This window comes from Tupaia chinensis, unplaced genomic scaffold (assembly GCF_000334495.1).
Source record: "Tupaia chinensis unplaced genomic scaffold, TupChi_1.0 Scaffold145208_1, whole genome shotgun sequence".
Classification (NCBI taxonomy): domain Eukaryota; kingdom Metazoa; phylum Chordata; class Mammalia; order Scandentia; family Tupaiidae; genus Tupaia; species Tupaia belangeri.
Window position 1 is genome coordinate 2,245,750 of NW_006205068.1, and position 12,821 is coordinate 2,258,570.

The following is a 12,821-nucleotide window of genomic DNA, read 5'->3' on the forward strand; positions in this document are numbered from 1 at the left end:
CTTCCCTCCCTTGCATCCCAGGAAAGCCCTCTTAGCAGAGAGCTTTGACCAAATGGCTCCGGCAGGACCTGGGAGCCCATCTGTCTGCCGGTCCACTGAAGGCCTCCTCTCAGGCTGATCCCAGCCCTCCTGTCCCAGGTTGGAGTTTCAGATTCTGCACTAACGAGGTCTCCCAGGTGGGCTGGAAACACTGATGAAGATGGATAGAGCACACACTGGCCCATTAAATTGTTAATAAAGAATATCACACACACTCCTTAATCTGCAGCCAGCCTGACACTTTGTAAAGTACATTAGGATGTAATCCAATTGAAACCGCAATATCAAGAACATCTTATCTTATCACAAATTAAAATTACATCATATTCCTCTTTTCTTAAATTAAGAAGCTAAAACCTTTTCGTTTGCTCTTACACGGTTGTGTAAAACTTAATTAGTGATTTTAACAACATTATATTTCCATACGGGCCATTTCGATTCTCATTTATTTACAAGGGAGAACTTTCTGGAAAGAGGCGATTAAATTTGTGAGCAGAGGCATCAGGCACTGGGCTGGTGCCTAGTGATATGGATTCGTCTTTATCTGCATGTATGGAGTGGCTGGGCCAGGGTCTGAGGATAGGCAGCGGACAATGGAGGGATTTTTAGTTTTGTTAAAGTTTTAAGAATCGCCACCTTGGGACTAGCAGGTGGCATAATGGTTATGTTGCTGGACTCCTATGTAGTCAACTGTGGTTTTAGTCCTGGACCTGGCAGCTTAAAATTCATGCTGGGCATGTGTGTATGCGTACCCCAAATCCCAAGAGGAGAATGAAGGAGAAGGGATTGCAGTGTGGCCATTACCCCCAAGGGGTGATTTCTCACTTTCTGTCCCTCTCTGTCTCTCTGGCAAGCACACACGCCCTATAGCAATGAAAAAATAAATAAATAAAAGAATCAACACCTTAGTGGTGCCGCGGTAATGCACTGTTCAAGGGAAGCTGGGTCCCACATAGCAACCGCAGTTCGAATACCCGCCGGGTTGGCCTGAAACCTACTGGGCACACTCTGAGTGCCCAGGCTCCGACAGCTAGAGGACTAGAGAGGAAGGAGATCAGGTGACCAGACTCCGCGGAGGGTGCTCTTCTCTCTCTAGTTCGTGTGCACGCATGCACAGTCTATCACCAGTAACATAATAATAATAACAAAACAATGGAGACTTTAAACATTTAAGACAGGGAACTGTGCAGGGAGTTGGTTACACAAGTGATGAACAAGTTGAGAAGCCAACGAGAGTGTGGGAGGCAGAGCCGAGGGCAGCCGAGGTAGGCAGCCCCACTCTGGCCTGGGGGATGGAGGGTGGTGGACCTTTGGGCAAGGAGCAAGTGGCCACATGAGGCCTGGAGGACAGGGACTCTGGCCTGCTGGAGTGACCTTAGAAGCAAAAGATTTCGTGCTCCAGCTTCAATCTCCATCAAAACCCCTCCTTCCGTGGCAGCCAAGGGCAGCTGGCTGGGCTTTCCAGGTTCACAGATGAAAGGGGCATCCAGATGAGCGACTTCTGAGGGCAAACGGAATCCTGTAATGTGGCTGGGGGCTGCCAGCTGCCGTACTGAATATGACCAGTCGACTTAGAATGTGCTGGAAGTGCAAAACACGTGCAGGATTTGGCAAACCTAGTCCTGAAAAAGAACATGAAGTATCTCATTAATAGCATTTTGTATCGATTGCATATTGAAATGGTAATATTTCAGATATATTGTGTTAAATAAAATGCCACTAAATTAATTTCACCTCTTCTTTTTCTTTTTTTCTTTTTTAAGTTTATGTCTTTTGTGAGGGAGAGACAGAGAAAGGCACCTCAGCAGGGTATCCACTGCAACCCCCCACCGGCCGTCCCAGTCAGGAACATGGGTGCACGCGTGTGGGCTGGGTATGCAGGTCTGGTTCTGATGTATCCAGGAACAGAGCCCTCAGCCTTTCACATGAACCCAGCACATCTGAGCAGTGCATTGCCACCACGCCCTTGGGCCAGTCCTTACTTATTTTCTTTTTAAAAATTATTTGGGACCGGCAGATGGTGTGGTGGTTAAGGGCTCTGGACTACCACATAGCCCACCATGGTTCGAGTCCCAGACCTGGCTCCTTGCTTTCTTACCCCCCTCCCATCACTCTGTCCCTCTCTGGTCAAATTAAAATAAATAAATTAATTTAATTCAATTTAAAAATAGAAAAAGATTAATTTTCTTTTCTAGAGAGAGATTTTTGCTATAAGTTGCATGCGCTTGCCAGAGAGACAGACAGAGACAGAGAGACAGAAAGCGAGAAATCACCCCCCAGGGGGGATAGCCACACCGCAATCCCTTCTCCTCCATTCTCCTCTCGGGATCTTGGGCATCCCACGCACACACGCCCGGCGTGAGTTTGAAGTCAGGAGATCCAGGACTCGAACTGTAGTCAACTATGTGGGAGTCCAGCGATGTAAGCATTATGGCATCTGCTGGTCCAAAGATTTATTTAATTTTATTTATTATTGTTATTTTAAATTTGCTATGGGCATGTGTGCTCCCCAGAGACAGATGAGAGAGAGAGAGAGAGAGAGAGAGAGAGAGAGAGAGAAAGTGAGAAAGCAAGCTGCCAGGTCCAGGACTTGAATTGCATTCAGTCATGTGGGAGTGCAGTGCCTTAACCACCATGCCACCTGCTGGCCCCCTCACTTCTTGTCTTAAAAGCTGTATTTCCAGAGGGTGTGTGTGCTTTGCAGAGAGGGAGGGAAAGCGATGTCCAGTGGGGTATGATCACGCTGCCATCCTTGTTCCTTTACTTCTTTCCATGATGGCTTTGGGGGATGCACACACACACATGTCTATGTGCATGTGCTTGCTCCTGGCGTGTTTACCAAGCTGCTGAGCTGGGGATTTGAACTATGGTCAACCATATGGGATCTGACTCCCTAAACTACTGTGCTACAGGGGCTAGCCCCTTATTTATTTTTTAACTGTGGCTATTAGGAAATGTAAAACTACACTTTGCCCTTATACTTATGGCTTGAGTTATTCCTGTGGGACGAGGCTGCTCTGAGGCTTTAAAGTGGCTTACCGAGAGCAATGTGGGTGTCTACCTGGTGTCCCTCACTCCTCTGAAGATGGGGCACCACCATCATCTCCCTCTGTCCATGTCCTGTTCATTTGATCTTGCCATATCCTGGGAATCTGAGCTTTCCTCTCCACCACCTCCCCAACTGCGGCCTACCTGTGTGCCTGGCGTCTGCTCGCCCTCCTCAGCCTGCCCGTGAGTCGAGCGGCCTAGTCTTCACCTGCCAAAACCCTCTGGGGTCCCCCCATGACTGCGACCCTCAGGATTAAGTCCAGCTTCACACCAGGACCCCATCTATGAGAAGGAACCATTGGATGTTGGCCATGGGGACTCTGTCCTGTGTTCACTGTCTGCAGTCAGGTCACTGGAGGGAAGGGTTTGTGGGGAGCGGCCTCTGTCAGTGAGCCCCTTAAAGAATCTCTTCATTCTATCGTTTGTTCTTCTCTGTGTAGCCATGGTTTGTTGAGCACCTCCTACACGCCAGGCCTGTGTACTTGCCAGGAACTGCAGGTCCAACAGCAAGTGAGGTACCAGCCAGTTTCTGTCCTCAGGGACTCCAGCAGTAGGGGTTCTATGGGGGAGAAGAGCAGGCACTGGGGCCCTGCGGAGGGGTGAGCATGAGTTACCCAAACTGGGAGAGGCAGGGCAACAGCTGGTGCAAAGGCCCTGGGGCAAGGGAAGGTTGCAGGTTCCAGGTGGAACATAGATATTATTATTATTATTATTTTTAATGTGTAAAGGGCATATGCACTAGCTAGAGAAAGCCAGAGAGGCAGAGAGAGAGGGCAAGTGAGAAAGCACTCCCATGGGGGCTGGCCACGCAGCCATCCCCACTCCTCCATTTCGTCTCTTAGGATTTTGGGCACACACGCACAAGCACCCAGGGTGTTTCTAAGCCACTAGGTCTGGAACTTGAACCGCACTGTCACTCAGATGGGATTCAGTCACCTTAACCACCATGCCGCCTGCTGGTCCACAGAGCCTAGATTCTGATGGGCAGCAGAAAGAGATTGGATGGCCGGCATGGCCGGGAGAGGGGACCAGGTAGAGCGTTGAGTGGAGAATGCTGTGATCTGAGTCATCTTTGAAGTGGATTCTGGCTGTGTGTGGAGAATGGTCACAGGGGCTGGTGGGGGGCATTCAGGGCCCTCCTGGTGTGGCTCTCATTGGCCACAATTGGGTCACGTGGCCATACTGGCTGCAAGGATGCTGAGGAAGGTAGTCCCTATGTGGGCGCCCTGCAGGCAGTTCAAGGGGAGGGGAGAATGAGTAGTGGGGGTATATGTGATTTCCGTGGCTAGAGAGTAACACGGTGCCACTAACTGCGCGGCTCAGAATAGCGGGAGTTTGCTCGCTCCTGCTTCTGGAGGCCACAAGTCAGAAGTCAAGATGTAGGTGGGGCCACGCTTCATCTGCTGGCTCTAGGGAGGGGCCTTCCTGGACTCTTCTTCTAGTGGCTGGCCGGGGTTGTGGCTGCATCAGCTGGTCTCTGCCTCCATTGTCACATGATTTTCTCCTCTGCATCACGGTGTCCAAATTTCCCTCTTTTTAAAAAGACACCAGTTGTGGGGACCAGCAAGTAGCATGGTGGTTAAGGCACTGGATACTCCCACATGGTCGACCACAGTTCGAGTCCTGGACCTGATGGCTTGCTTTCTCACATTCTTTCTCTTTCTTTCTCTGTTTCTCTCTCTGGCCAAATTAAAATAAATGAATGAATAAATAAAATAAAATAAATAATTCTTAAAAAAAAAAAGAACCAGTAGTAAATTCATTAATTTAAAACGTTTCAGGAAAAAAAAAAAAGCTCATGGAAATACGTATAATGGAAAAACTATGTTTGGATTTCAAAAAGTTTTTGTACCAAAATAAATAAATACTTTAACTGTATAAAAATTTAATAAATAAATAAATAAAGTAATTAAAAAAAGACACCATCTCACTTTCGCTCTCACTCTGTCCCTCTCCGGTCAAATTAAAAATAAATAAATTAACTAAAAAAAGAAAATGACACCAGTTGAGGTCAGCAGGTGGCATGGTGATTAAGACACTGGGTTTCCACATGGCCGACTGCTATTGAGTCCCGGACCCAACAGTTTGAAAATCATGCCAGGTATGTGTGTGTGTGTGTGTGTGTGTGTGTGTGTGTGTGTGCATTCTCCTAGGACAATGGAGAAGAAGGGATTTTGGCATGGCCATCCCCCCAGAAGGTGATTTCTCACTTTCCTCCCCTCTGCCTCTCTCCAGGGAGTGCCCACACATTACGGCAAAAACAAAAACGCAAACAAAAAAGGAGGGATATTTCATTAGGAGCCACCTTAAATCCAGGATCATCTTACCTAGAAATCCTTACCTCAGTTCTGAGGTTCTGAGAGGTGTGAAGTCTGGGGGCACTGTTCAGCCCACTGGGCATAGGATACCAGTGCATTAGTTTAACTCTCCCTCGGGTTTCCGGCATTTGTAGAGGAAAGCATCAGGACGTACAGTTTGGGCCCAGCGCCGGCTACAAGTAGCAGAACTAAGGTGAGGAATTGTCTGTGTAGGCCGCCGGGCTGCAGGCCGCAAGGGTGCCACCGTCCTGGGAGGGAAGTTGGTGACCGACCCTGTGACAGATTCAGGTACAGTGAAAGGCAGCTGTGACCTGCAGTCCTGTGGGTTCAAGACCGCACATTCATTAAAGCTGGGGCAACATGGGGAAAGATTCGGGATGTTGGTATTAGCTGACTGCTTTCAGCAAGGTCTTGCAAGAGAGGGATGAGTTTGGGTTGGGGGAGCCACTCTGAAATTGAGAGGAAGGAAATTAGGGAAGGACTGCACTTCTACCTGAAGGGAGGCATCTGAACTGATCGCGTGTTCCACGAGCTGGTGTCTGGGTGTGGTTCGAAAGCCAGTTCCTATGGTCCGAGCTAAAGCTAATGCCGGGAGGAAAGAAGAGGTTTAGCAGAAGAAACCCTTGAGAGTTTAGGTCTCTCTGGACACCCCTCCCCCCACCCTTAAGAAAATGGTGTGAGTACATGGAAGACACAGCTACCTGTCTTTGCTAGGTACCTTCTGGTACTTGGGTTGCCATGGTGGGGCATGGTACTCATGGTGCCACAGCAGCCAGTTTGGGATCGTGGGAGAGGATGTGGCCACCAAGCAGAGACTGATAGGTCAGAAATGGGTAAGGTTCCTGGGTCTTTGTTGATGTCTTCTTGGTGTCACTGAGCCCTGAATTAGCCAATCTAGAACCTTCTTACATGTAAACTCCTTGTTCAGAGGGATAATCCAGGATTGTTTGAGTCTCTTTAACTGGAATTTTCTGGTAACCACGTCAAGAGCTCTACGGGGTTCCAGCCAGTTCCAGGCTGGCTCCAAGCTACCGAGGTTATCTAAGTTGGGGGCCTGGGGGCTGTACAGCTCAATCCTCTCCCTCAAAGCTGGGGACTCTGAGGCTCAGGGAGAGGGCTGCTGACCCAGCCTTATCCAGGGCAATGCCTCCACTCGGGCCCCTCTGTGGTCCTGCCCTCAACCTTCCTGGAGCCTGCACCAGGTCTGCGTGGGCCTCTCAGCAGGGACACGGGGATGGCAGTGATGAGCTCAGTGCTAGTGTCACGCTCACGGGCTGCCTTTGTCACCGGACAGTGCTGTGGGCAGCAGGGCCTGGTCGCTGGCCCATGGAGCGTGGGAGCGGCCATCTCCGCTGGGCTCTCACCTGCCCTGGGGACGGTGGGCAGGGTTGGGCTAGGGCTTTCTTTGAGGAGGGCTGGGTAGTGGGGAGTGCACTGGAGAACTTCCCCAAATGCATGTCCTGCTCCTTTGGCCTCAGAAATCTCTAGAAGCACGACCCCACTTCTTTCTCCTTCTCCCTCTCCCTCTCCCCTCTCCTGCATCTACTCCCATGATCTCCCTGTCATTCTTTCCTACAGGAGACCACCTATTCTGGCTTCTGGCAGGCCCTGGAAGTTCTACCTCTTATCTGACCACTGCAGAAGGGTGGGATGCTGCCAGGTACCCTTCGCCTCTTGGGGCTGAGGGGGTCCCCTCCTCCCTCAGCATAGGCTGACCTTCCTGTGACCCCAGGCCAGAGCTCCCAGTCAGAGGCTTCGAGGGTCCCGGAGGCTGGAGGACTCTGTCACTGCTCCAAGTAGGAAGGGAGGGGGGCAGACCAGCCAGCAGCTCTTGGCTAGGCTCCAGGCAGCAGCCAGGTAGCCGGCTGTGTACCTCCCTCCCTTGAAAGTGGGGGGCCCTGGGGGACCCCTATGTCACATGACCCGTCAGCTGACAAAACAGGATGACTCAGCCGGCAGCTGTCGGCCCTCTGAAATAATGACAAAAACAATTAGCAATCCAAGCAGTAGCCTTTCCTTAATTATCTCCTCCGAGTTTAATTAACTAGCTAAATTATCAGCAGTAATGTAGGCATTAATTATGTCAAATTACAGTGTAAAACTCACAAAGTGTGGAAAATGTCAATTCAGCTTGGCTCACCTGCCAAGCGGGGGTGGCGGGTGCACGCGCGTACCTGTGCACAGACCTGTTTGTGCCGTGGGCCACGTGTGCCACCAGGCCAGGCAGGGGGCCCGTGTCCTCCAGGCCCAGTGGTGGGTGGGCATGGGAGACAGGCAGGGGCCAGGGGACACCGACCGAGGGTGGTGGGGATGCTTTGGCTCGGACTGAGGGAGGGACGAGAGCTGCTCCCCGACCAGATGGCCAAGACGCTGAATTATTAAATTATGAATATTAATACAGATCAGACACAAAAGAGGTAATAATTTTGCTGCCCTACAGAAATAATTAACATAATTTTGATAAATTACATGATAAGAGAATCTCAAAATTGAGGTAGATTTATCTTAATTAATATCTTGGACCAGCTCCGAAAGGTGAATTGTCCCTTGGAGGGCTGGGGCAGGGTGAAGCTGGGGTGAGGTGTGGCCCTGGCCCTGGCCTTGGGTTTCTTTCTGTCGCAGAGTTGTGGGGGGAGGGGGAGGCGGAGTGGGGAGGTGTGAACCCAGCCTGACCCAGACGCACTGGAGCATCTTAGATGTAGGGCAGGCCCATTCTGTGCCTCAGTTTCCCTTTCTTGAAGCCTGCTTGACAGGCCCACTAGGCCTCCCAGGGCCCTCAGCTCTGCTTGGCTGGAGTGTTCTTTTTTTGGGGGGAGGGGGATGTTTTTGCTATAGGGCGCGTGCGCTCGCCAGACAGACAGAGAGAGAGAGAGAGAGAGAAAGTGAGAAATCACCCCCCAGAGGGGATGGCCACGCCGCAATCCCTTCTCCTCCGATCTCCTCTTGGGATCTTGAGCACACACGCACACGTGCCTGGCATGAGTTTAAGCCACCGGGTCCGGGACTCAAACCATGGTCGACTGCATGGGAGTCCAGTGACATAGCCGTTACGCTAACTGCTGGTCCCGGCTGGGGTGTTCTAGCTGTGCTCTGGGACATCTGCCCACCAGGTGAACCACACACTTGCCCACCTACCTGTACACACCAGGCCAACTAGACAGGAGACCCAAGGGCTAGTTCTGGCAACCTGTTCTGAGTTTCTGAAGGATCTGAAGTTGGACTTGTCTTCTTTGAAGCTGTTTCCCTTCGGTATACTGGGAGCTGGGAGGCACAGGCTTAAAACTGTTGACTGTCCCCTCTTGGCCCACTCTGTGAACACCCCTACCTCCCCGCAGGCGTCAGCTGATCCTGTGGTGGTGGAACTGATCCTGTAGTTGGGTGGCATTTACCGAACCAGACTCTCCCCCTAAAGATGGTGACCAAATTCCTGCAGTTGGCACCAGGACACCAGTGCCCTGCCAGCCCTGCCAACCTCAGAGTTCAGCGGCCTGGACTTCTGTGGCCTTGGACCATAGCTGTTATATTAGGGAGCTTGTCACAAAGGAGGCTCAGGACTGTCAGGGCATATGGTGCCGGTGCAGCTTCCAGGCCACACTCTGCCTGTGGCCCTTGGACACCTCCGCTCTTCTTTCTTCAATGCTGGCGTCTGTGGTTTCAAACAGGCCAGGCATGCTTCTGCCCCAGGGCCTTTGCACTTGTGGCACATGCTACTTGGGATGCTCTTTCCTGGAGTATTTACTGGCTCCCTCACCTCCTTGAGGTCTCAGCTTTCCAGTGGGCCTCTCTGAGTGCTCCCATGGCTTCCCGCCCCCTCCTTTCCTGTATGTCATCGCCAGCTGACACACTGGCTCTTTACTTGCGTATTGTCAGCCTTCCCCACAGAGCAGAAGCCCCACAAGGGCAGGGACTTGACTGCTCTTGCACTGGAAACCCCCGGGGCCTGCCACGTGCAGGTGCTCAGTAAAATGTGCTGAGCTGGTGGGCTGAGACGATGTCCTCGTTATAGATCGGTCGCACGTGTCGCACCGGGCACAGACCATGGTGCACCCCACACAGCAGGCCACAGCCACGAGCCAGGGCTGATCACGAATGCTGTCCACATCCTTCATGTGGCATGTACCACGCCCTCTGCACCCGGCCTCCCTGCAGAACAGAGCGTGCCCTCTCCACATGAGGTGGGGCTGCGTGCCACACGTGGGACGTGAAGCACTCTGCCCTTCCGTGTGCCGGGGACACAGAGTGTGTCACCTACATATATTAGGTACCTCTCACTGCAAGTTGGCCACAGGACACCCAGGGGACCGTGTCACATACTCCTCACATCCCACACATGTGCGCCAGGAGCAAGGGGTCACCCCTGGTCCTGGCATGTATGTTCACTAATGATTATACATATGAGTACGTTCACACACGCGTGAGTGTGTGTACATGCGCTCGTGTGTGCTTTTACGAGAGAAATCCAGAGAAAGTGACAGCTGAGTTGTCCCAGAGGCCCTTTGCAAGGGATTACTGCCCTCTGGGCCTTGGTGTCCCTGCCCACGTGGGCGTGAGCACGGACTGTAGGTCCCACCTGGAAGGAGCCCTGGGACTTGGTCCGTTCCAGTCTGTAAAGCATGGTAGTGCCCATGGCCTTGTACCACGACTTCCCGGGACTGCAGCCAGACCTGGCTCAGGGCACTGTCTTCAGGCCAAAGCCAGAGACACAGAAGGTCTCCCCCAAATGCAGAGAAAGCCAAGGCTCAGAGGAGGTCTAGGGACCCTGCAAGGTCACGTGGAGTGGAGGTGTGTAGGGGCCGGTGGGAGCTCCTATACTCCTCCGCTCCAGGTTGGGCTGGGCAGGAGCAGCTGCCAGGGGATGCTGGTGGGTTTCCCATGGCCGGCTGGTTCCTGCCCCTGCAGCCGGGGTGGGACCTGGAGGGGCTGAGGCAGTGGCCCCATCCTGCTGCCAGAGGCGATGTCCAGGGACATGGGGACATAGGATGGGCACACAGGTCAGCCTGGCCAGAGCCTTGCTCTTGCCTTTGCTGAAGACAGAGGTCACCCCTTCCTCCTCTGGTCCCACAAGACCCATGGCAGCCTGGGCATGGTTGTGCCAAGGACAGGGCGCTCACCACTTGCCAAGACCACACCAAGTAGGTGAGCAATGGAGTCCCCAGACACTTAGGCTGTTCAACAGTGAAGGGGACAATGGCCAGAGACACCTGCCACAAGTAGAGAGAACCCAGTGCCAGGTACTGCAAGGGGCATGGAGACAAGCGGAACAGAGCAGGATGCCAGGGGCTGCTTCTCTGAGGGAGGGTATGCCCGGCCAGTGCAGAGGCCCTGAGGCAGGTTGGCGCGATAGCGAGCAGATGGCCAGTGTGGCCGGGTGAATGGAGGAGGCGAGGGGAGTACCGAAGGTGCAGAGGTAACAGGCCCTGAGACATGAAGGGCCTTGAGAATTGGCTCCCCCAGGCTGGCCCATAGGCAGGATGTTGGCTCCTGGAGTAGCTTACGAGGGGGAGCACAGCGCAGGAGAGAACGTCGGTATAGGAGGCCGAAACTCCAGACTCCAGTTCAGGCCTGCTGTTTACCGGGCAGACACAATTTCTCAGTTTCTCCATCTGAGAACGATGGCTGCCTGGACCCTGGCCTGGGGACAGAGAGAGCTTTCTGAACCCCTAGGTTGATGTCCAGCGAGACGAACTGTGGTGACCGGGGGTGGGGGATGATCGGGACCCCTCCTTCTCCACACTGGACCTGCAGGAGTGCAGACTGGGAAGCCCTCAGGCCTTCGTGGGGCGAAGTGGAGGGCAGGTTAGCCTTTGTTGATCTATCCATGGGTAAGGACTGTGGACCTGATCCTTAACTGCTGAGCCTTTGGAGGGTGTCGGGCAGGAGTGACATGTTAGCTCTGGATTTGTTTCTTCTTATGTGTTTAATTTTGAAACATTTCAAACACGAGAAAGTACAGAAGACAATATAATGGAAACCCATTTACCCACTGCCAAAATTAAACAGATGTGAACGTTTTGCTGTATTTTAATCAGATTTCTTGTGCGTGTGCTCTTTTAAAAATAACTTCCTTATTTTAGAATATTTCGGTTTACAGAAAAGCTGCAAAGGTAGTATAGAGAGTCCCTGCGTGCCCCAGAGTTTCCCCTTGGGCTAGCTTTTTGATACATCTGTCACAAGGAAGAACCCCACCTCAGACACTGCTAGGAGCGAAACTTCACGCTCAGTTCAGACCCCCTCGGTTTTCCCTGACTCCCTTCCTGTGTTCCAAGACTGCTTCTCGGACCCCGTGTGCCATCTCCTCGTCAGGGACCTTGGGCTCTTCTGTGCTGTGACTGTCCCTGTTTTGCTGACCTTCACAGTTCCGAGGAGTCCTGCTCAGCTCTTTTTCAGATCACCCCTTCGTGTGGGCTTCTCTGAGGCTTTGCTACTCTTTTTTCAGAGCGCCCCTTCGTGTGGGCTTCTCTGAGGCTTTGCTTTGCTAGACCGAGGCTCTGGGCTCAGGAGGCAGAGCACAGAGAGGCAGCGTTGGTCGCATTGCATCCTGGTGTGAGTTTGGGCACGAGGGGTCTGGCTGCCCAGGGAGGTGGCTGGGAGGGCAGCAGGAGGTGGGTGGGGAGGGCAGCACCAACCCATTGGGGATGGATGGGCGCATCTGAGCACTTTAAAGGAAGGGGTGTGGTGGAGGGGCTGGGGGCAGCTGGGTGGTTGTGGTCAAAGGATAATGAAGGAGAGGCAGGGGGGTGGGGGAGGTTGAGTTTGGGCTCCTGGGGTTTGAGTCTGAGTGGCTGGGGCGGTGTGAGAGAGAGGTCAGAGGACGTCCTGTTTCTGGTCTGGGGGCTCGGGTCGGGGGTGGGCTGCTGGAGAGCAGAGGCTGGAGAGAGGGCTTGGGAGAGCAAGGGCAGGGGTGGGAGGTAGCTGTGCTCCCCACAGCTCCGGCCCCTCGTGGCGTATCTCAGGGCCACCCCTCCACACTCAGCAAGGACGAAACCTGAGGGTCTGGCATCCTCGTAATTAATTCACCAGGCACCATGCTGGGCTGTCTGCTGGTGCTCAAGTGTTTGATTACAAACTTCTCCAGAACCACGCGCTGTAATTACCTCGGGCTGTGAGAACTCGTGGGCTTCACCCACATCACACCTCACGTCCCACCTGTTCTAAGTTCCTCACGCCCAGCCCACATGTGAGGGGGGTCTGGAGAGCCGGATGGGGTAATGGGTCCCCAAGGCTGCTGAGGCCAGAGACATGGGGCTGGGGAACATGGGACTATAGTGGGTACAGGAGGTGCAGGCAGATACCCCCAACCCATTCTCTGCATGGCGTCTGGGCCGGGCTGTGTGAGCCCAGGGCCCCATCTGGGGTGTCTGACCGTCTGTGTGGCTCTGCTGTGCTGAACTGCCACTGCCACCTAGGCCAGGCAGA